Source organism: Lissotriton helveticus, chromosome 6 (assembly GCF_964261635.1).
Source record: "Lissotriton helveticus chromosome 6, aLisHel1.1, whole genome shotgun sequence".
Classification (NCBI taxonomy): domain Eukaryota; kingdom Metazoa; phylum Chordata; class Amphibia; order Caudata; family Salamandridae; genus Lissotriton; species Lissotriton helveticus.
The window spans coordinates 668,376,742-668,402,436 of NC_136067.1; the positions used below are offsets into that span (position 1 = coordinate 668,376,742).

Below are 25,695 nucleotides of genomic sequence, written 5' to 3' on the forward strand. Positions count from 1 at the left end.
CCATGAGTGTGACTGTGTCCCCGCTGGTGATGAAGAAGAGCCGCAGATAGCATCAGCAGAGCTGCACTATCACTGCTGCCGAAATGTATCCACCGCCGGCCCGGACTGGCCGTTGCGGGCACCGGGCAATTCCCCGGTCGGCCGCAAGGGTGGGGGCCGTTTTTGGGCCCCCTGATCCACCGCCCGCAGCTGCCGGCCCCTCCCCATACTACACACGATGAGCGTGCGTGGTCTCAGAAACCCCCAGCACTCCAGCGAGCCTCGCCTAGCCACTCATGGTGCAGGAGATCAGAGCGGAGTTGGCGGCTGTCAATGTGCTTATTGAGGGGAGAACGCGGCGCTGAATGCATGAGGTCTCTGTAGTGTGCCGGTCTAGTGTTCACGCTATGTCATCATGTAGCGTGAACGCCGGCCATCTTGCGGTTCGCGCGAAGAGCGTGCATTTGGGTGCCGGAGCTCGTAGATAGCAGAGCTTGCCCGGAGCTCTCCACAGAGAGGTTTATAAGTGAATAAAACCAAGTAAACCCATACCTTGCCTCCTATCATCATTACCCCAAGAGGCAACATCACAGTGGCGACGAGGCTGGGGCTTGAGACAGGCAAGGACCCACAGGAGGAGCAAGCAGCAGTGGGCAACAGAGACTGGCACCCAAGCCCCACGTGGAGGGAAACAAGAGGGCCAGAACGTCAAGGAGAGCGTGGCAGTGGCAAAGAGACTCACCAGCAGGGTTGGAGGACCCCAATACAAGGTACCACCTGACATTGAACCAAGACACCTGGGGTGGCACCAGTGGGAAGCCGCAAAGGCGTGCAGCTAGTGGGAAGACCAGAACCCGACAAACCACACACGGGACACGCACGAGGGGGCCCAGAGTAGGAAGAAGGAACCCCCAAAAGAGCGGTGGCCCTGGCGGAACCAAGGAGTAGTGGGACAAGGGGTGCAGGAAGTCCCCAGCCACATCCAAAACAAGGTGAAGGGAGCAGTGCACCAGGCAGCCCCAAGAACCCGATCACAGAACTGGAAAAGCGCGCAAACATGTGCACACAGGCGTCGTCGGCGACAGCCCCTATACCGTTCCTGCCCAAACCAGGGGAGCCCTTAATGAAGTGGGATGACTGGAGAGAGTACATCCTCAATTACATTGAAGTTCTTTAAGGTGAGAATGAAGAACCATTCACAAAAGAAAGGAAAAGGAGGATGTTACTGCACAATCTAGGCCCAGAAGGGATAGGGGTATTCAAGAACCTAGTACCCAATTCCAGGCGTGACAGTGACAATGATGTATTTGCGCACACTATAGAAGACCTCAACAAACATTACCGGCCAGCAGTATGCGTGTCCATTGATAGATACAACTTCCAACAGCGGAAACAGGAACCAGGAGAATCCATTGATGAATACGTGGCGGCGCTAAAAAGGTTAGCTTCGACATGCAAATATGGTGCTTTCCACGACGAATTTATCAAGGACCAGATAGTTATGCACACAACCAACAAGACGGTGCAAGACAAACGGATGTATGACATTACAACGCATGCTTTTACCACGCATGCTTTTACATCGCAAGTTTTACAACGCATACCATTACAACGCATAGTGCTTTGGGGTGCTGGATAGTGAATAGTTTAATTTACTATTCCAACTCCAGTCCCCGTGGATAGTAGGGAAGGTGTTGGATAGTACATTAAACCTATTCCCTATCCTAGAGCGCCCCCCAGCGCAATGCGTTGTAAGGGTTTGCGTTGTAAAAGTTGCGTCATAAAGGCACTGCGTGGTAAAAGTTGCGTTGTAAAGGATGTTTCCCAAGACAAACTATGGGCGAATGGCGACGCCACGTTAAAAGAGGTCATAGCAATAGTTAAAAAGACTGAGCTAGCAAAAAGATGCGAAGACGCAGCTAAGAGGGAACCGACGGTGAGACAGATGGTGAGCAAAGTCGGCGATGAAGGGCCCAAGGGTTGGAACAAGAGCACAGGAACACCCAACACAGGACCCAACAAATGGACAGGGAAAGCGGGACCACAAAGGAAGCAGACCAGAGGAGCCAAGAACCCGTGTTACCGATGTGGGAGCACCGCCCATGAAGCACATGACAAGAAATGCCCGGCGTTTCGCGCCAAGTGCCTATTTTGCGGAGGGCATTATGAGAAGGTTTGCCGGAGGAAGGCAGGCCGCAACATGAGAAAATATGTGAATCAAGACCAGGAAGAAGTAGCAGAAAGAGAACAGGAAGAAGAAGAAGACTCGGTGCTATGCGTAGAGGATCAAGTACTGGGAGTAGACATTCGGAGATCGAACAAACTGCTACTGCACATGCGTATAGGAGGAGTGCCAATCAGCATTGTGGCGGACTCAGGTTCACCATACACAATTGTACAAAGAGCGGTGTGGGAGGAGAAATTCAAGCCGTGTTTGGGACCAAGATTGGAACCACCAGACATAAGGCTGGTCTCGTATACAGGTGACCGCATCCCGATGGTGGGATATCGACAGCTGAAATTTGAATTCAGTGGGCGGAGTGCAGAATGCAAACTATGCGTGGCAGAAAAGGGCCCCTCCATCTTGGATTGGATGGACCAAGGAGACCTGGGCATAAAACTGGACCTGGGTGGGACCACACAGGTGTTGTTGACGGCACCGGAACAATCGCCGGACCTAGTGAAACTGAGGAAGGACTTCCCAAGAGTGTTCGGCTGGAAAGTAGGGAAGCTGGAAAAGTTCTCGCACAAGATAATCCTCAAGAATGACGCCACACCAGTATCACACAGAGTGAGGAACGTCCCCATTGCAGTGAGGGAGGCGGTACAACAGGAATTGCAGGCACTGGAAAAGAACGGAATAATTGAACCAATAACGTGTGCCGAATGGCTAGCACCACTGGTGGTGGTAAGGAAGCCAAACGGCAAGATCCGGTTGTGTGAGGACCTGCGCAAATTGAACAAAAACATTGTGGTGGAAAAGTTCCCATTACCCCGCATAGAAGAGATGCTGGCCAAGACGAAGGGCATAAAATGGTATTCAACCATCGATTTAGCATCGGCATACCATCAGATAGCACTGCACCCGGAGAGCAAGAAGCTGACGTCCATCATAACACCTTTTGGGCGTTATCAATTTTGTAGAATGCCTTTTGGGCTGGCCTCGGCAGCAGCCGTCTTCCAAAAACTCATGCACCGCCTCTTTAAAGACATGGAAGAGATTCAGTACTTCCAGGACGATATTCTGGTGATGGGTAAAGACCGGGTAGACCACGACGTCAAGTTAGCCAAAGTATTGAAGGTACTGGAAGAAAAGGGCCTTAACGGCTGAGTGGGAAAAGTGCCGTCTAGGATTGGAGTCCGTTACACATCTTGGACACGAGATAGGGGAACAGGGCATCACTCCGAAAAAGGATAACGTGAAGGCCATATGCGACGCTCCGCCCCCCTCCAGCAAAGAAGAAGTCAGGTCCTTCCTGGGAATGTCTGAATATTATAGCAAATTAGTGGAACACTTTGCCACGAAAATCCACCACATGAGACAACTAACGAGAGAAAAGACAGCATTTTGTTGGACTGAAGACACGCAGAAAGAGCTTGAGAGCATAAAGAGGGATGTCAGCAAGGCCATTCCACTGCAGGGGTATGATCCACAAGGACAAACGATATTGACGACGGATGCAAGCGACAAGGGATTGGGAGCAGTCCTAATGCAAGAAAGGAGCAGTGGGGAAATGGAAACCCTAAGCTTCACATCCAGAGCCTTGACCGACACGGAAAAGAAGTTCAGTGTCATTGAAAAAGAAATGTTAGCAGTGGTATGGGCGATGGGAAAATTCCGCCAGTTTTTGTGGGGAACAAGGTTCCATTTGAAGACAGACCACAAACCGTTGGTACGTGTACTCACATCCAGCGGGCATGCTAGTGCCTCCCCGAGAATAGCCAAGATGACTTTGAAACTGTTGGAGTACCGATACGATGTGGAATACATCCCGGGAAGCAAGAACAAGGTAGAAGATTACCTGAGCAGAGCTGCCGCCATGGAGGAGGCCATTGATGGGATGGAAGCGAGTGAAGAGATGGTGGCCTTAATGGAAGACCCGGAAAAAGTAATAAGTAATTAAGAATGGAGAGAAGCGTACAGGGTGGATCAGAATATTCAAGAAGTGAAGGACTATGTAGTAGGCGGATGGCCTGAGAAAAGACATCTATGAGGGGACAGCAAGAAGTTCTTTGAAGTGAGAGAGGAATTGACGTTTGATGATGAAGGAGTGTTTGTCTACAGAGGAGACAAAGTGGTGCCTCCGGAGGGGCTAATTCCCAGGCTCCTGGCAATATTACATGAGGGTCACCTAGGCATCGTAAAAACGAAGCTGAGGGCAAAACAAGGGTACTGGTGGCCAGGCATGGACATTCAAACAGAGTGACACGTGAGAGAATGTGGTCAATGCCAGCAAGCTGATAAAATGTTGACGCCATTGAGACCAGCGTTGGGGAAGTTCGCCACTCATAAGAACCCCTGGGAGGAACTCTCCATCGACATTTTAGGACCAATATTGGATGACCAAGGAACTCCCAAATACATATGTGTAATAGTGGACAGATACTCCAAATGGCCTGAGGTATACATCCAAGAGGAAATGGACACTGAAACAATACTTCAGTTCCTCACAGCGACCTTCTTCAGAGAGGGAATCCCCAAGTCCATCCTAAGCAACAATGATCCCCAGTTTGTTTCAGAAAAGTGGCTAAGGTACATGGAGAGAAATGGGATCACGTCCAAGCACACGTCCATATACCACCCACCGGGGAATGGGCAAGTGGAACGCTTCAACAGAGTTTTGATGGAATCTATACAAGCTGCCATCATGATGGGGAAAGACTGGGAGAAGGAAATCGTACACATGATTTGGGCTTATCGAATCACACCCACGGGCACGGGGTACAGCCCCTTCCAGATCCTCAGGAGCAGGGATCCCTTCACAAAGGACAATGTCGCATGGAAGGAGAAAACGGTGACAAGTAAATGGTCGCCTGCGGTTGTGCAAAAGAACTTGGAAAAAGCTCAAAACATATTTACAGAGAACTATAATAAAAGGAAGAATGTGAAGGACACGGTCCTGGAGGAAGGAGAATGGGTGAGGGTCAAGCTGGCAAGGTTACAAAAAAAAGGTGACAGCAAATACAGCAGGCCCCTACAAGTAAAGGAGGTGTATGACCGAGCAGCGCGGCTGAGTGATGGGAACGTATGGTCCCAGGACCGCATGGCCCGGTGTAACAAGATTGTACAATGGTTCCCTGCAGATCGGGAATCAATGGTGGAGGACCAAAGCACGCTGGAGAATGGACACACTGTACTTGAAGAAGACACAGGAGATGCGGGCACAGAGTGGGACCAAGGAGGTAACGAAAGCCCTTGGGCAGAGACTCCAGGTCAGGAGGCGAAATATTCGTCCAGCAGGATGAATTCCAGCACCTGTAGGAGCCAGGAGATGAGGTCCCCGGAGGCCAGTGAGAGAGAAGTGACTTCCACCCCGGTAAGGCGAACCAGGGGGGGCAGAGTGATTATGAAACCTGTCAAGTTTCGGGACTATGAGATGAGTGATGGAATGTGACTATTGTGCACACTTTCCCCTGCCGATAAAAGGGGGAAATATGTAGTGTGCCGGTCTAGTGTTCACGCTACGTCATCACGTAGCGTGAACGCCGGCCATCTTGCGGTTCGCGCGAAGAGCGCGCATTCGGGTGCCGTAGCTCGTAGATAGCAGAGCTCACCCGGCGCTCTCCACAGAGAGGTTTATAAGTGAATAAAACCAAGTAAACCCATACCTTGCCTCCTGTCATCATTACCCCAAGGGGCAACATCACAGTCTCCACTGTTTGCTGTCACGCACCACAGGATAATAGACGGTGAGCGAGGGTACTGCTGATGACCATGGGTTCTCCTGATGTTCCGGTATCGACGGTAGGGTGTTCCAATGACATGTACCCCTACCAGCCTTAAACTCTCCAGGTCATATACACGCTTGCTGAGCACAAGATGGCGGAGTGCTCCTCGGTGGTGCTTGCTGTTTGACAGTAGCTTCGGTTTCCCTCCTCGTGCATGGATTTTGGCCTGAATTCATCACTATTCCCAACAAGGCAAGCAGCATACTAGACCCCTATTTGTTCAGAGGTTCGCTACAGTTCTCATATCTCCACGATGCGCTGATCGTCAACCCTGATGCCCTTGCGGTACTGTGCCTGTGCACGCAAAAGAACAGATTTTCTACTGCTCTCCTCCCTCCCTTGGTGCTGTGGCTGCGTCCCCCCCACCGACCCTACTTAATGGAACTGTGCTCTCCTGTTTTTTTGGGACTTGACATGGGTGCATCTTTCCATTTTGATATGGTTTTCTTCGATGCCCATGACCCGGATCCGCCATTTTGTTGATTCTTGTCCTTTTCTTCGGTCGGTTGGACTCCATCCTGCCGACCTTCAGACATTGCTTTTTTGCTGAACTGCCTTATCTCTTTCTCCCCCTCAGGTCCACCTCTATCCTCTCACCTATCTCAGCCTCCGACTCTTCTCCCCCCACCTCTCTCTACCCCTTTTGATGATTTATTTCTCTGTTCTCTCTGTAAATATGTAATATATAATTGTCCAAGCCTAATCGCTGTTAAAATGTAATCCTGCGTGAATTTACTATTCGTATATATATATATAACTCTAACCACTAGTATATGTAGTAGACCTTTGTACTTACTGCCATTCCTATGTGATTTTAGAGTTTATCCGTTTGTATCTCTTCCTTGAGTGACTTTACAACTTGTACATTTGCAATTTTTTCTTTTTGTATCTCTGCCTAACTTATACATTTGCAATTTTTTCTGTTTGTATCTCTTATGTAACTCATGTAATCTAAAGTCCTTATGTAACGCAACTGTTTCTTTTGTAAAGCGCTCTGACACCTTCGGGTAATATTCGCGCTATATAAAATTGCATTAAATAAAAAAGAAAGAAAGAAAAAAAAGAAAAGAAAAACTAACTATTACTACCCTCACAAAATCATAATAAACTTTGAACAAGCAATGAAACAAATGCTTTTGAAAGTATAGCCCTACACAGCCATACAAGGCTGATATTACCATTCTGTTAAAGCATTTGAGAACTCCTGCAAGACTCTACACTGAGGGGCTGATTAAGAGTTTGGTGGTCCGGGGACCGATGTGCCGTCAATGGTGGGAACACTGCTGCTGAGTAGTGGGTCGGACTGCCTGATTATGATGCAGGCGGTTATATATATGAGAACCCGCCACTGCACTGCCACCAGCGCTAATAAATCTTGACTGCTGCGGTCAAGCGAAAAGCTCTGTTGGAGGGTGGACCGCTAAGTCAAAGCGCCTACCCAAACATGATGTGCTTAACTGCTGATGTTCCTGTGGTGTAAAACCATCACATCCGAGCTGGCGGAAAGGGAGGGATAAAAAGCTGAAACTGACCTGCCCCCAACTAAACATTTCCTGTGCTGCTATGGAGCCTACCTTAAATGTCATGCCGCTGCTGTACCTGATGGACTACATCCAAATCAGAGGCTGTGAGCTACACACGTACCTGATTCTATCAATTACACAGCAATTAGATGGTCCACCGTGGACCTGGCAAGAGGTATGGGGTCCCTGTGCCAAACATATTTTGTGGGCCCCCCTTTGGAAATATTCACAACGTACGGTCCAATTACAGCTACATGATGCCCTCCTTAGCTAGGTCCCTGAAACTGCACAGGCACGCATCACAAAAGTTGCAATGTGTTCACAAATAATAATCGGATATTGTGATGTTGGGTGTGGTGTCTGGGGAAATGCTGGGTGTGGTGGACAGGTCTGTGTGTGCAGGTGTGGTGCTTGGGGGAATGCTGGGTGTGGTGGATGGGTCTGTGTGTGCGGGTGTGGTGCTTGGGAGTGTCCTGGGTGTGGTGGATGGGTCTATCTGTGCAAGTATGGTGCTAGGAGGAATGCTGGGTGTGGTGAATGGGTCTGCATGTCAGCATTGAAGTACACAGCAATTGGACCGCGACCGTCAAAACAATAACGTTAGCCTATGGCTGTGTGCGCCATGGATGTTACCTCATACCGCCCGGTCGACTTCTGTCGGCAGTCTTAGCTTCAGCATATCCTACAATCACGGTCAGGCATCGCTATTTTAGCAGTTACAGGTGAATGCCAATTGGGTCGGCACCACTAGAAATTAGTGCACAATTGTTAATAGGGTTATAAAACATTTTCTCTGCACTTGTATTTGCAGCAAAAAGACACCGTGTTACATTACTGGGAAGAAACCCGATCTTAATGCAGTGCACTGAACACTGCAGGTGAGTAACTTAACTTTGGGAGAACCATATAACATCATAAGAGTAATCATGATACATGTTTGAAGGTATGATTGGCACATTTCTGTGACAGACACATGTGAAGAGTACAATAGATTGGAGGTGTATGTTGGACTATACACACTCAATATGTGTAGTATCATGGTTTCACAAAGACATTTTTTTTCCAGCTTAACTTTACCCACTGTACCCAATGTTAACACTGTTTGTAAATCCACACATAGGTACCCTGGGAGAGGGAGAAGGAGGCAGCCTCCTGTGTACCGTCCATTTCCAGACCTTCAAACCATGGAAAAGAGAGATGTGATATACAATTTTTGGCTGAATAGGCAAACAATCAATGATGGAGCCTGATCTCCTGCCGCAGAAAACACATCGAACATGTTTCATTCCAATAGTTAAACTGATGGCAGCACTGCATTTTTTTGCCACAGGTTCCTTCCAGTGCACTGTGGCAATTTCTTGTGGAATGTCTCAACCAATGTTCAGTCGTGTGCTGGGAGAAGTCCTTTCTTCTTTAGTGAGACACATTGACAGCTACATTCAGTTCCGCAGATGGCAAGCTTTGGCAAATGTGGAGGCAGAGTTATGTGGAATAGCTTACATGCCACATGTGATTGGATCGATTTATGGTACCCATTTTGCATTGCTACCACCGCGCAACAGGGAACAAGCTTACTGAAACCGCAAACACTTCTATTCAAGCAACATGCAAGCTGTCTGCATTGCTGATTTATACATTTCGAGTGTCTGTACAGGTTCTAGGATTCGTACTAAGGAACAGCAGCATACCCCAGCTGATGTCACAGTTCCAAACAGAGGACCTGGTTTGTTGGTGAGTATGAATTGTCCTAATTCTGTATGGGAAATATCAAGGCAGGTCAATGCAGAATGTGTGACCAATTTTGCACTTATGTCTGACTTACATCTAGGGGACTCTGAGTATCCCAACCGACCATGGTTGTTGACACCACTGAGGAACCCAACAACGTTGGGGAAAGTCTGCTTCAATGATGCCCAGGGGAGAACATGGCACACTGTAGAGAGAGATTTTGGGCTTCGGAAGGCCAGATTCAGATGTCTGGACAAGACAGGGGGAGCCTTTCTCTACTCACCTGGGAAGGCGTGCCAAATCGCTGTGGCCTGCTGCATGCTGCACAACATCACCCTGTCATTGCAGAGGATGACGACCACAGCAACCCACCAGGTGAAGACCATGAAATTTCAAATGAAGATGCTAGAGATGAAAAAGAAAGAGGGGACTTTCGTCAGTATCTCATCAACAACTTCTTCTCCTGGGTGTAAGTACGTTTATGACTTTACATTACTAGGACTACCACAGCACCTCATGTTGTGATGATAACAGAGGTCTGTTAAGATGATTTATAAGTAAAACTAGAATTGGGCAAGTTGTGGTTAAAGATATATTTGGAACAAGATTATGACACATGACTCTTGTTTCTGTTGCAGTGTTCCTGTTACCTTGTAGGGCAAGTCTAGGTTCTCCAGATATTGACTATGTGGAATATTGTATATGTTTGAATTCTAATGTACTCTTTAAATGTTGTCCTGTTCTAGATACCTACACCTAACTGACAGGCACAGAGTTTGGGAGTACACATCTGGAAGATGGTGGCTGAGTAATTGCGTGGGGTAGTGTTGTGGGTACAGTGACACTCACTGTTGGGGTCTTCCTAGTCAGACCAGATGGATCAGCCGCTTAGTCCACATCAGGCTGTCCTGCACTGTTGTCCTCACTGTTGGCGTGCTGCTGGAGTGTAGTGGTGGTCTCTTCATTGGCAGAGCACTGGCCACTTGGTATGAGTGATAGACCTGTTGGGTAATGGAGAACATTGTTATAGTTTGATGTTTGATATGTACCTTCTAATCTTGTAACACAGTTAGTGAGGCCTAGAGGAGAAAAGCAATAGATAGAGATTAACATGTTGATAGTTTCAGATTTCATGCACATTTTATTCTGACAATTAGAGATTACATACTCATGTACTTCGGATACGCAGCTCATAGCATGTCCAGAGTTGTAGGGTGTTTGTAAATGTAGTATGCGTGACATTTAACATCTATTCTATACAACACATTAGAGATGTGTTTGGTAATGCTACAGTTTACAGGGCCCAGCGGAGTACAAGACAGTTGTTTTGTCTTTGCCATTTGTGCCCATGTGAGCAGTACTGAGTCAAAGGGTCACCTGCCACTTCACATCTTTAGACTTTTGTTACTGGCTTTCTATGTTGGCCCAACACACTTGTTGTGTCATACATCATACCATGTTATATTCCAGTTGATTTGACCAGGGCTACATACAGGACAGTATAGTGACATATATCTGAGGAGTGCATTGGATGTAGCCTGCTCACTCAATGGGAGTTGTGGATCAGATTTTGTTTGTGTAACAATTGGCAGTGTGCACATAGAAACGTCAATCTTGTTTTGGATGACTAACAAAGGACATCAAGGTAGTTGTAATTTCAATACCATATTGCCTGCCATATCTAGATGGTGTGTGTCTTAACTGTAGACATTGATCTGTTGGTATGAGCTATACCTTTGCATTGGGTGAGATCAGATGTATAAGGGGATATTTTCATTTCTAATATACTTACAGGTATCATGGCATGGTGTGAGACCTGCTGCAACTCAGCCAATATGCGACACGGCACATTTACACAGGAATAATTTCACCTCTGACACTGATAGTTAACAGTTTGTAAATTAGGGAAATGTTTGCTACACACATTGTTGAGATCTGGTTTGTGACTGAAGTGGATATTTAGGTATGAATGAGTTTGTGAAGTGACTCTTACTAGATTGTGCTCCCCCATGTAGTTCATGCAGGCTTTCAGAGTGGATGATGGCTAAGACCTTTTCCTCCAGGGTAGTAACTGCACAAGTGTGCTGGGAGGGCCACCACCAGTCCTCAGGGCCTCTAGGTGTTGCCTAAAGGCCAGGTTACGTTCCAGCGCTTCCTAATATCTCCATGTGTGCATGGAATGGTGCCTATAGCATTCACTTAGCGGATTATTATGTCCCCCATTTCCTTTTTCCTACTAAGAGGAGCATGTTGGACTTGGGCTCCAAACAAATGTGGCTCTACTCTGATAATGTTATCCACTAGGACTGAAAACGTTTGCTCTGAAAACTTAGGATTTTTTTACGTGACATAATGAAATGGTGAAGGGACTAACACTACAAAATGAAGACACGAGGTGGAAAGGAAAAATGGTGGAGCAAGAAAAGTATGTGGAGTGTGACCAATGAGGGATAGGAATAGCCTGCCTTCATTCTGTCCACAATTTACCTTACAGACTGCTCTGGTGCTGTGGAGTGGCAAAGGATCATGGTCTGAAATGGGGTGTGTTTTATAGTGTGCTATGCAAGTCTCCAGGTAGCCAAGGAACACCAGATGTGTTGTATTTGTGTCCCTCCAATAGCCACTGTTCTGTTGCTGTGCTGCGTGTGAAGCATGACGGCTTCCCGCCGCTGGAGTACTGCCATGAGGGGACCGCCAGAACTGCAGTATTTTCATAATTGGGCGGGCAGGAGACCACTACAGTGACGGCGAGGGTGCACTAATATCCAGCATTTCAGTCCGCTGCATCACTGGTTAGGAGCACTCCATCATGGCGTTCTGCTGCTCAACCTCCATTCATCGTAATATGGCTGGCGGGAGACGCTGCTGCATCGGTGAGGAGTTGGACCACCAAACTCGTAATCAGGCCCTAAATGTAGAATATGCAACAGACAGCCTATGTGCTTACTACATTTAAAAATACCAGCCACAGCATATTTACCAGTATCAGAAATAGCTAACCACTACAACCGCCTTATAGAATCCCTCTACTACCAAACCCACAAGCAAAAACTAATGGACTTTTTGAAGATAGTTGGTTTGGAAGACTGCATTATTCTGGCCACAGGTGCCAATTTAAGTTTCAAATATAATGTTTGAATGTCTATGACATCAGCTTTGCTCAACAAGAAAAAAGAAATAATGAAGTTGAATGGCACAATCTCTTCCTCACCACAATATGACAAAAGACATCCTACCCTATACCAATTCCTAGTAATCCTAACAATAAAAACTACCAAGAACTAAGAACAATATTTAGAACACATTTCAAAATTTAATATCTAAACAGACCAAAGAAATTCACAAAATGCCACAAATCAAAGTAAAACTCTTTATAAGAATCAAATGCCTCCATTACTCGGAGAGCATAGCAAGAACACTACTTTGAGTAATTGGGGGGTTGGTAGAGGCAGGTGTAACCCAACTCGAGCAACAGCCGCCACAATCCGTGTCAGGATGAACCACAATAGTCAATGAACATGTGCTTAACCCTCTGGTAGCTTGGCAGAAAAACAGTCAGACTTAACTTAGAGGCAATGGGTATAGTATTTAAGCAGCACACAAACAGTAGTAAAAACAAAAAACCACACAAGAAAACTCTCACGCCAATTTAGAAATGTAGGGTACAATTTAATAAATTATTTGACAAAAAAACAACAAATATCCAATTATTAGAACCTGAGTTATGAATTAAGTAAAAATAACTCCTAAAAGATCAAATTGCCAACCGTGGACTTCAAGTCCCACAAGACCAGGTAACAAATATGGCCGACCGTGATGGAGCATGAGTCAGGCCCTTTCCTTTGAATTTAGAAGAAATTTAAAAGAAAAGGGTTCTGAGAGAGTAAAGTTCAGCAGGGCATGGCTGCAGGTGGTGACTGTGGATGGAGTGTCTTCGCCGGGCAGCTGCTGGACAAAGTCGCTTTGAAGATTTCTACATCTGGACTTTTTTGGAAGTCAAATATCTCCATTGGGACAAGGATGGTAGCTGTAGCCAATTAGAGTTTCACAAAGATGGGTACTCCTTTTGTGAAGGACCACTGAACAGAATTTACTGCTGAGGAGAAGATCGTAGCGGAAGCTGCTGTGAAGTTAGGCCGATTGGCAATGCACCTTGAGTGAATAGACAAGCAATTTGGTCCCTGTATTCTCTCATTTTTCAGAGAAGTCCAAGTTTTGAATATTGGCTACCTGAGCACTTTTGACAGAACAGCCAAGGTTTCAGGACTGGGGGAGCACCACTTGGGGGATTAGGACTAACTCAGGATGGGTCAAGATGTGGGTTCAAGATGGTTGGAGCCTCGTCTGTGCCTGAGGCTCTGATCAGGAGGCCAGCCAAATAGCCCTGAAAGTCATTCTGGTAGTTCTGTGTCCATGAGATGAAACGGGCATCCAGCAGCTGAGCAGGCCTCTGAGGCTTCAAGGCAGGCTTGAGGCAGCAAAGTAGTCCTTCCCAGTGCTGCAAAGCAGTGTTGTGAAGTACACAGCAGGCCACAGCAGCAGGCAGTCCTCTGAGTATTTTTCTTTCGGACAGGAAAGTGAACTGAAGAGTGAGTCTAATTGTCCAATATTTATACCTGGTGCCAGCTTTGAAATAGAAGAAGGTTCTAGAGAATTCCTTTGAAGTGCTTGAAAATTCTTAACTCCCCTGCCCTGGCTCCAAGCTGCTTGCATGTACAATGCTTGGGTGACAAGTCCTTTGTGTTAAGGCAAAGCACAGCCTATTCAGTTGCAACTGGGGCTGTGCCCTGCTCTGTCCCGCTGACTCTGCCACTTGATGGCCAAAACAGGTCCATCTATTGTGTGGCTTTCTGGGAGGAATAAACAAAGTCTAACTGCCAATTACACCCAGTCATGTGACCCTAATAACAGGCTGCAGACCCCAAATAGTTAGGGCAGGAAAATGCCAACTTTCTAAAAGTGGTATTTTCTAAATTGTAACTTACAATCCAACTTTACCATTAAAGAGGATTTTTAATTGCAATTGCCAGACCTATGAATAAATTAAATATGCCAATCATGTGTAAGCCAATTTTACCATGTTTAAAGGAGACAAAACAAGCACTTTAGCACTGATTAGCAGTGGTAAAGTGAACAGAGTCCCAGAGCCAACAAAAGAAATTTTAGCAAAAGGTGGAGGTTAAAGACAAAATGTTTGAGGAAGACCACTCCAAGGCTGACCGGACTAAAAACTACTATAAACCACCTAACCTTCCAATTTAAATGCACATCCAACATAAACCTACAGGAACAACACAAAATAATTATTTATAAATATTTTTTCAATTATTTGTATTAATCATTGTAAATTAAAATGCATCATTAAACAATATCCCAAACTGTACAATATAGTTTGAAAATAAATACATTTGTACAGTAGCACATATTTAAAATAAATCCAAAGCAGCAAACATGAAATGAAAAATGCATAAAATACTCAACATCTTTTAACAAATGACGGACTAATACAAAAACCAACCATAGAGATCATTTCCCACCCATAGACATTTTAATCAACTTCCATTTCTTTAGTTGATGTCCATGATACTTCTTTTAGCCACCAAAAACAAATCCACAAAAATAAAAGGAAATTCAACCCAAAACAATAACCAAAAAGTAAATCCATAAAATTATTTCAGATTCCAACAAAACCTTACAAGCCTTGAAACAATAATTTAAAAACACTTCTAAAAAAAAAAAAAAGAATTAAAAAAGTAATCTTAGTTAAAATAGAACTGTTGCGTTAGAAAGTATGCCACTTCAGATGGCATGCTTTATTTTCATCATCATCATCATCATTAAAAATCTTTATTTCGTTCAATGGCAGCCCAACTGCAATGAATAGCCTGCTGACTCGCAGACAGAAATCGCGCCACCACACAGCCACCATACTCCCTAGCACAAATTGTCAAGCTCTTTCACCCTGCTGTTATGTCAAAGACTCCAAAGCCACTGCTGCTGGCGGTGGCATACAAATGTTTTCGCAGGTTCCTCTTCATCACCAGAGGCATTGTACCCTAAGCACCGGCGATACCGCTGGAGGGGTCTCCAAGCGGGCTCACAGTACTCACATCACAGTCGATTGCGGAATGGTTAGAGAGTGACATTCAGACACTAGGGGATCTATATTGCGACGGAACACACATATCCTATACGACTCTGGTGGAAGAAGAAGGGTTGCCACTGGGCCAATTCCTTACGCATCGCTTACTGCTGGCTACCCTAGCGACCAGATGGGGAGACATGACTACGGAGCCACATTCCCACCTTACCATACAATATCTAAATGTTATGGGGTGTGGCTGACATCTTATACGATGGTTCCCCGCCTCTCTCAGGACACATGCAGCGATAAACCTTGACCCTCTCCTTCGCAAATGGGAACTAGACCTGGGGCGGCAACTAGTAGATAAGGAGTGAACTTGGATACTTGAGAGTCCGATAGGAATACCCAGGAATATGCGGTTTAGGTAAATTCAATTGTATATCATTCACAGGGCCTACCTCACACCTCCCATGATCAATCAATATTTTAACCGTATGGACGCGGCATGCCTGAGGTGTGCTGCACCATGAGCTGAACTAGTACACATGTTATTGAGCTGCTCCCGAATAGGAGTGTACTGGAACGCGATAACCAGGATATTACACACATGCACAGGTCGAGCACTACCTTATGAATAGTCTGTATACCTCATGCATCAATTCAGGATGACGCCTGCCACCAAAGTAGTGTCTAGGTTCCTAGACTTGGGGATAATAGTAGCTAAAAGGCTCCTAACTAGACGGTGGAAAGCAGCGGTCCCACCGCATGTACGGGCATGGCGTCACTCATTGTTAGCATGGGTCAAGGCAGAAAGCATCTCCATCAAGTGTGAAGAAAAGTTAGGACTGCGTCGAGAACCCATAGCAGCATGTTGGGGCAACCTCTTAAATGAGCTGCAACAGATAGAGGGAGATGACCCCGAGGATTCGCCTGGTCGAAACGTGGGCGAATATATGTAGCGAACTATACATAGCGCTAACGGGCGTTCCATGATATTCCATGGTTGTACACAGACCACTTAATAATGGGAATAAGCGTGGACACTATGCAAAGGAGACGTTGAGTAACAACTGCAAGGAAACATTATGCAAACATGCGCGAAGATAGAGAGATAAGTTACTACGGGCAGGTCATTATTTTTATTGTTCTTGTTTATTCTTGATTCATCTGTTCATAGGCCCAATGAGTCAAAACTGGAAGGGCTCTTATAGAGCACTGCATTTGTTTCATTTAAAACTCACTATACATTATTGTAGCGCTACATATTGCCTAGAGACAATTGGAAGTCTGCAAATGTATATGTTTCTCTTCTTTTGCAGGAGTATCTGTCAAGACTCGCTAGATATTCATGTTGTGAAATGTGTAGATAATATCTGCTGTTATACTAAAGCGATGAGTAGCATATATGCATATACTGCTCCAGATGTCTTAACTGTATGAAAAGATGTTACTAATAATTGTTTCCTTACATACTGCTGCTCCAGGAAACCGCGTCACCGGTCAAGCGCCAGGAGGCGCTTAAGACCACTAGCGGCCTCCCGCAGCGCGGGACGCTCTACTCACCAGTTGCTTTTCACGCTTGTTGGCCGCCGCACACCCTCCCGCTTTCAGGGTATAAGGAGGGGGACTGCCTGCTGCCTTACCGCTGCCGCTGCTGCCCGCATTACCCACGCCGCATCTCCAGAAGGTACTACACTCCCCAGAGTGCCCCGGTGGCGCCAGGAAACCGCGTCACCGGTCAAGCGCCAGGAGGCCCTTAAGACTACTAGCGGCCTCCCACAGCGCGGGACGCTCTACTTACCAGTTGCTTTTCATGCTTGTTGGCCGCCGCACACCCTCCCGCTTCCAGGGTATAAGGAGGGGGACTGCCTGCTGCCTTACCGCCGCCGCTGCTGCCCGCATTACCCACGCCGCATCTCCAGAAGGGACTACACTCCCCAGAGTGCCCCGGTGGTGCCAGGAAACTGCGTCACCGGTCAAGCGCCAGGAGGCCCTTAAGACTACTAGCGGCCTCCCACAGCGCGGGACGCTCTACTTACCAGTTGCTTTTCATGCTTGTTGGCCGCCGCACACCCTCCCGCTTCCAGGGTATAAGGAGGGGGACTGCCTGCTGCCTTACCGCCGCCGCTGCTGCCCGCATTACCCACGCCGCATCTCCAGAAGGGACTACACTCCCCAGAGTGCCCCGGTGGTGCCAGGAAACTGCGTCACCGGTCAAGCGCCAGGAGGCGCTTAAGACCACTAGCGGCCTCCCGCAGCGTGATACGCGCGCGGGCGAAGCCCGGGCCAAGGGCGGGCCCGTCCAAGCCCGTCAGAGCCAAGGAAGAGACAGGGCAGGGCCTGGTCCCTTTGATTTTGCTCAGGACTCCTAAAAGAGAGAGGTACTGTTTCGTGGTGAACTTGTTCCGTTTCATGATCATACCTAGGTTGTCCATTTCCATGGTTTCGAGTTGATATTCGGGAGTAAAATTGTGGTCCTTAGATTTCTACTTAAAGTATACTTGTTTCTGTCGTCTCTCCTTAACAGTACTCTTTTTGCACTTTGGGGAAAAGGAAAGTGATGGAGGGAGCGGGGAGCAACAATGGGCAGATAATAGAGCAAAGGAAAAGGAAAAGGCTGAAGAAAATTGGTAAACATGCAGCTGCTAACTGTGTAATGGACAGGATAGATACTCTGATCGAAGAATGCGAGGATATGTTAGCCGGGGACTCTATCGCCCCCGCAGATGAAGCTTTACTTACCTCGCCTAGGAGTCCAGCACCACCTTAGAAAAAGACAGTAATTCCTTCTATCGTCCAAAAAACTACTCGTGGGAAAAGAAAGGGGTCTGTGAGCTCAAACTGTCTAGAAGCGATTCCTGTTTGCGACCCTACAGCCCCGCACAATGCTTCCCATAATATTAGCGGGGCGACACCTAGGGCGATCCCTTCTGTTCCATACTCCAATAGATTTGCCCTGCTTGCGTCGCCTAGCGAATCCGCTGATCCAATTACACCCTCCTCTAATCCTGACACACTTAGGATACCACCTAGCTGCCCTTGCAGCCATACGAATGAGGATCTGTTGGTGGTAATAAGGGCACTTAGAGATGAAATTGACCAGATGAAAGGAATGATATCTGAGCTTGGCGCAACAGTCACCTCGGCACTAAATACTAATAACTGTTCTGTGAGAGCGATTTCTCATCCTGCTAAGGACTATAGATTAATCAGGGGGGGCCAACTACGAACACCCTAGATAGTAAAAGAGCTACGCATGGTGCAATCCAGGCGATAGGATGTCCCCGCGAGTCAACACATTATACTCCCCGCCAATCATGCACGAGTGCTGGCAGACCGAGCTCTCCAGTACTGAATCCTCCTCCATTACCTAAAATTTGTACAAGTAGAGACTTGGCCCCTGTAACACTTAAGGATCAAAGAAACTTCAGGAATGAAAACATACCCCTAAATGTAGTCCATATGGTTAATGTCCCCAAAATTATCGATGCTAGAAATTCCGAATCTAAGGAATCTCTGATTAATAAATCGATTCATTGCCTCCGCCATGTACGGGGATGTCGTTCTATCATTAGGGAAGACATAGTTAATGTCAGAAGATGCATATCCCTTAACTCTGCTTTAGATAATATTGAATTAACCTTAGCAGATGCTAGAGTATCGTACGTCCTCCCCCGATTCCCTGCGCATTCAAATCAGGTGCTTCCCTATTGTACTAGCAAGAAGAGGGGGGAATGACTGTGTTCAGAGAACTACTGGGGCCACTTCAACTCTGGATGCAAATGATTGACTGCACCAGAAACCAGTAGTAGAAGGTGCAAGGAGTGGTAACTTACTCAGTCTCAGCTCCCACAAATCATCTCCCCAGTTGCTCCCCTCGGTCCCTTCTATGCCCAACTTCCCAGAAAATGTTCTCTATACAGATACAGATAATTCCATCCCAATTTCAAATGGCCTGGTCCCACTAAAAATCCTTTCATGGAACATAGCTGGGTTAAAGAAAAATGTGTCTTTACCATCCTGGAACAGGCTTGTGGAGGCTTACGACATATGTTTGTTCCAGGAGACTTGGAGTTTAACAATGTTGTCTAAATCCGGATACAATACTTTTCATATTCCAGCAGTTCATAAGGGTAAGGGTAGACCGTCAGGAGGTATAACCACATGGATTAGATTAGATCTGGGCTGTTCAGCCTTGCAACATGATACATATAGTCCCGATATCATGTGGCTGTCAGTAAAAGGCCCGAGGGGGTAGACTCACTGGAGCTTTTGAATGTTTACATAAGAGGGACTGCAAATGGCAAGTCCTCATCCATCGTCAGGCAGTTGGAAGAATGTTTATTCAAGTGTCACCCCTCCGCAAAGCTCATCGTTGCTGGTGACTTTAATTGCACGTTCGAGCCGTTAGGCTGTGAAGACCCGGTAGGGACTTTGGAAGAGGATTCTTCTTGGAAAGTGCCCCCTTTGTTACTCCCCCCAATAAAAAGGTGGTCCGAGATTGTAATACAGATTAAAGCTCTGGTCTTAGAATAAGGCCTTAGAGCCGTAAATGGCAGATCTACTTCTGATACACAGGGGGCTAATACTTTTAACAAACTTGCTTGCCCATCCCGAATAGATTATCTATTGGTGGACCTACGCCTTTGGCCGGCTGTTATAGATATGGAACTGGGAAAGACCATTGATAGTGACCACAATCCTCTATTGTTAAAAATAGAGAACTGGTGGGCCCCAAGTGATTACAACATAACTAATGCCCCCCTTGTTACCAAGGAGCTAATCCTCTCTCATTGTGGTAGGCGCTTAAGGTGGTCCAAGGTGGTAGTGGAGAATTCTAAACTCCCACATATTGCTGCAATTTTGGAGGCCAAGACACTAGAACTAGAGAAAGCCTCGGGGCAGGAGAAGATTCTTTTAATTCACCAAGACACAATTGGGCTGATAATTTCCCATTTTATCTCTAAACCCCATAAAGCACACAGAAAAAGCCAAACAAGAAGTACAAATTCATGGTTTACAGAGACTTGTAGGGAGAAAAGGAACGCATTAATTCTAGCAGTAAAGGAAAGGAATATAATTCTTCCCTGAAACAAGCTAAGCGTGACAGGGATGAGGCACACTGGGAGGAACTAAAGGAGGCTACCTCAAAGAGAGATTCTACCGCCTTTTGGGCCCTACTAAAGAATAGAGAAAGGCAAGATAATATTCCCATTCCGAACCACATTGATAATAAAGTCTGGTGGGAACATTTTTCCAAACTGTATTTGGAGGAAGTAGTAGTAGGGTCCGATCCAACACAGCCCTATGAAATCCAGGACATAGCGGTACCTCAAGTTCTATATCCCTTCGAGCTGGGTGAGATTGTAAATGCAATCAAGTCTATTATACCTGCAAAAGCGGCAGGCCCGGATGGTATCCCGTGCGATTTGTTTTTAAAGGAACCCCAGAAGTGGGCCTACTATATATTGTTCTTAATTAACAACATACTGAAAGGAATGGACGTCCCAAAGTCATGGAAAGAAGCAGAGGCCATACCCATATACAAAAAGGGAGACCGTCAAGACCCTGCTAATTACAGGCCTATAAGTTTACTAGTTTCCATGCAGAAAGTTGGTAGATCTATCTTAAATAGGATTCAAACGTGGATGGGAGAAGAAGGCATCCTTTCCAAGTACCAGGCAGGCTTTAGAAAAGCCACTAGCACAATAGATCAAGTGTTTAGGCTACTTCTCCTTCATTGGAAAGTTGTCACCTTAGGGAAGGGTAGTCACTACTTAGCATTCATAGATCTTAAGACCGCTTTTGATCTAGTTCCCCGAGAAAAGTTATGGTCAGTACTACACGAAATGGGCATACCCTCCTATATTTTATATTTCCTAATACGTCTCCATGAGGACACTTTTGCACGAGTTAGATGGGGGCATCAAGGGCAAACTGCTGAGAAGATAAGGGTTAACAGGGGGGTCCACCAGGGATGTGTAATGGCTCCTACCCTCTTTTCACTTTTTGTGAATGGAGTGGTTAGCTTTCTGAGCCAAGATCCAGCTGATGCCCCATCCCTGGCGGGCGAAAAAATAGTAACCCTCCTATTTGCAGACGACACCCTTTTAATCTCCAAATCCCCGATGGGATTGCAAAAACTCCTCACCCGCTTTCAAGAGTTCTGCACATCAAGAGGCCTAGTAATAAACATTTCAAAAACCAAGTTTATGGCTTTTAACCCCGGGAAACATTTTAGAAATAACCTAACTCTTAATGGCTCTCCACTAGAGAGAGTCCATTCTTTTGACTACTTGGGCATTAGATTAACGGACAAAATGCACTGGGGGGCCCATCTGAATAAGATTCTATTGAACCATAAGCGGGTGGTGGGAGCTATTGCTAGAGATCAGCGCTCTTCATACTCAAGATTGATAGGCCTGGCATTGGCAGTTTATGAAGGAAACGCAGTGAGCTCCGCAATGTATGGAGCGGAACTATGGGGCTTTGAAAAGACAACAGAAATAGGAAGATCTGAGAACAAATTCTTAAGGGAACTTGCATCCGTCCCTACCAACACACCACTCAAGCCTTTGTTCTGTGATATGGGTAGACGCACATTTAGCGATGTGGCTAGACTTCGTCCTCTCCTCTATTGGGCAAGATTAAGACGCACCCCAGAACTTCATGACTATGAGACTGGCCTCGCTGAACTGATTGTCTTGGACACCAACAAAAGGATCAAATGGATCAGGGACATGAAAGGTCTGTTGTCCGAATTGGGATTGGCCGAATCTTGCGCAACTCAGATCCCCCTGCCCAAGAATGAGTTAAAAAAGATCTATTGGAATTGGGTCTCCCTTCAGTCCCTAGTTAATATCAGACAAGGGAGACTAACTGAGGAATTCCTTCAACATAAGCCAGCTTGCTCTTTGGAACCCTATTTGGACTTCATTAGGAAACCCAGAGATAGGGCACTATATATGCAGTTTAGATTTGGTTCCCTTAGGGTAAACGAGACCAGGGCAAAATGGGACCCCACAAATTCCTTCCCATTAAACTGTCCTTGCTGTGATGCTGAGCGGGAAACTTTATTACATCTATTGTTTGTCTGATCAGCATACAGACAGGCCAGATTTCAATGGCTTAAGCCAATATGCACACATTTGGGTACAAGAAACCATCTAGAGGCTTTACGTATTTTGAAAACAGATTCCTCTAGGCCTCTGTTTGTTTGCGGTGTTGCCAAGTTTCTGGGCTGTGCGTGGATTATCCGCACTAAAGCAATAAATAAGGAAGTTGTGTAAAAACTAGCTACTGAGGCTCCAGAGCGCATATATAGATACAGGAATGCTTTTTTAAAAAAATTAGAAAAAAGGAAAAAAGCAAAACATTGTTGTAAATCCCCATCTTGGAGACATTTGTAATAGCAAATCAATAACGTTTACCTGATGGTGTAGTGTCGCCCCGGATGTACTGTCTGTACCTTTTTATATTTTTAACCATGCCATTATCGATAGCAAGGTTTTTATCTCTTTTTGTAATACTCTTTTTAACTCTAATATTATGATGAATTGATGATTTTTTGCTTGCTGTGAATTGCTTTTATGATACTTGCTGTCGAATAAAGCTAACTTGAATACTGAAAATCAAAACAGATTTGAACAAAAAATCAAAAATCTTTATTTCGTTCAATATGACGTAAAAGCACACATAAAAATACAATGCATTTCATTCAATTCAATTTTTCTTTCTAAAAGATAAAAACTATCATTGCTCTGGGTAAGGGGCAGAGTAAGTCAAAATGTTCATGTGCATTGCATAGATATTACATAAAATACTCTACTATCCAGCATGCTACCATCCAAGGTCCTAAAGTTGTACTATGGGTATAAGATCCAATAAAGTGTGTGTGCAATACATGGGCAGTTTTAAAGCCCTAGCAATTTTCCAGAAACCAGAGTTAATTTTGCTAACATCACTGCCATCATGTGATCACATTAAAAAGGATATGCAGATAATGAGGTACAAAAAACAAAGTATACAACATAATTTGATTAAGAGATACTAATTTAAAAGTCATAAACTACTTTCATACTTGTTAAAAATGTACCAGGCCCAGTTATTAAAATATGATAAAATGGTCAAACAGAGCCTAGAGGCTCGTCTTTAGGAAAGCTCTACATACACACCACATATAAAATAAGAAACGTGATATTGAAAATACAATGGGCATGTGGGTGTCATATTTCAGTATCCTAAAAACCTCAGTGCAGCACTTACGGCCTGATTCATGAACCGAAAATCGGCTCGCAAAGGGCCAGATTCTGAGAATCTGGCCCTTTGTGACCGCAATTATTGCATTTGGGATTCATCATCCCAAATGCAATAATCGCTATTATAGAATTCGCTATTGTGCGAGGAATTGCATTTAAGGAATCTCTATTAGAGATTCCTTAAATGCAATTCATCAACCAATTTTAAATTGCGAATTCGCTATATTTGGCCGCTATTTACCACGAAGTCTGACTTCGTGGTAAATAGCGAAAAAATAGATTAAAGCACTTTAGTGCATTTTTTTCTTTTGCATGTTACACACACACATGTCCTTTGGACATGTGTGCGCGCAACACCTGTGTAATGTTGCATTTCAGGGGTGCTACAGGGTGTCCTTTGGACACCCCTGGCACCCTTGAAATCGCATCCTTATTTGCGATTAGCAAATTGCTAATCGCAAATAAGGAATAACTCCCCATTCATTCCTATGGGCCTTAGGCCCATAGGGATGAATGGGGAGTTATTCCTTATTTGCGATTAGCAATTAGCTAATCGCAAATAAGGAATGTGTAGGAATCGCTATTTATTTAGCAATTCCTACATGAATCCCGTTTTGCAAGTCCTTAATAGCGATTCCTTATGAATTGCTATTAGGGGCTCGCAAAACGGGAGAATGATGAATCAGGCTGTTAGATCCCAGGTTTCTGCGTAGCTGTAAGAGCCATTGGTGTCTCGCCTTCTTGTACACTTGGCTGAAAAATATTACATGATATTCCGTCTCCGCTGCATTGCTACAGGTCAAGCACCCCAAATTGAATGGACTCACCAATTTGTGTGTAAAAGCATGCAACGGGAGTACCCCATGCCTAAACTGCAGATATAACTTCTTGGCAAGGGCTGGCTGGATATCATCCAGGGCAGGCTCTAGTCTGTACTGATCTTTTATTTCTAAAAAAACACTGTAGTCAGTGAGACAGACATAGAGGTCCCCTGTAACTGGTCCTGTTTATGCTCCCTATAGCTCTCTATCAGGTGCTTCCTAGATGTTATCAAACAAGTTTCTTCTATATTATTCTACAAGTTGCCCCTTCCCATGGCCAAAAAAGTGTTCCTGATGAAAGCCAACCATAATAATTTGCTCACACCATGGAAGCTCAACATCTCACTCAGCTCTTCCCTATATGCCTCCAATTCTGGGGTACTCCACAGTCGTTGCCAGAATAAAAGAGTTCTAAGAGCGGCTTCGTCTGCAATTGGTCTAATCTCAAGGTCCATGCGAAGCTGTGTAAGCGGTAGCTTGAGGGAAGGCCCACTAGTTGCCTGGCAAACAAATTCTCAATTTTTGTTATTGAGCCAAATGGACGGTGACCCCAAATTTCAGCTCCATACAGGGCAGCATCCCTTGCTTGAGCTTTATAAATTTCCACTACCGGACCAACAGACTTATGGGTACAACTCCTGCCAGTCCTGGGCCAGCTTTATACTGACAGACGCAGCTCTGAGCATTCATTTGCATGTTTGTTATCGAATTTTAAAGTTTCAGCATTTTAATACAAAGCCGCTTTTGTTCTATTTTGTATTTTGCACTTACCTTCGGCCTTCGCTCCTGCGCTGCTCCCCGGTCCACCACAGGTGTTACCCGATAGCTCTGGAGGGAGTAGCCGGCATTTTTCTCTTCCCTCTCACTTCTGACAAGGTGATCGGAGGGGGTGGAGTCTTAGGGGATATTTTAGCAATGTCAGTTTCTCCACACAGAGGACGCGCGCTATACTGACAGATGAAGCTCTGAGCATTCATTTGCATTTTCGTTATAGAAAGTTCAGCTATTTTAATACAGCACCGCGTTTGTTTTATTTTGCATTTTGCACTTACCTTCAGCCTTCACTCCCGTGCTGCTTCCTGGTCCACCACGGATTTTACCTGATTGCTGTGGAGGGAGTAGCCAGCATCTTTCTCTCCCGTCTCACTTCCGGGCAGGTGATCGGAGAGGGTGGCGTCTTAGGGGATATTTTAGCAATGTCAGTTTCTCCGTGCAGCGGACGTGCGCTATACTGACAGACGCAGCTCTGAGCATTCATTTGCATGTTCGTTATAGAATTTTAAAGTTTCAGCTATTTTAATACAGCACCGCTTTTGTTTTATTTTGCATTTTGCACTTACCTTGTTATGTTA

General features: G+C 45.6%; 1 long non-coding RNA gene across 1 annotated transcript in view; it reads right to left on the minus strand.

Moving 5' to 3' along the window:
- Window positions 1-25,218, minus strand: part of LOC144761476 (uncharacterized) — a 52,122-nt gene extending 26,904 nt beyond the window's left edge. Inside the window, exons 1-3 of the long non-coding RNA XR_013595738.1 lie at window positions 25,115-25,218; window positions 10,029-10,180; window positions 9,463-9,584 (exon numbers count right to left, since the gene is read on the minus strand). This is a non-coding gene — a long non-coding RNA (uncharacterized LOC144761476). The remainder of the gene's footprint in view (window positions 1-9,462; window positions 9,585-10,028; window positions 10,181-25,114) is intronic.
- Window positions 25,219-25,695: the final 477 nt, after the last annotated feature.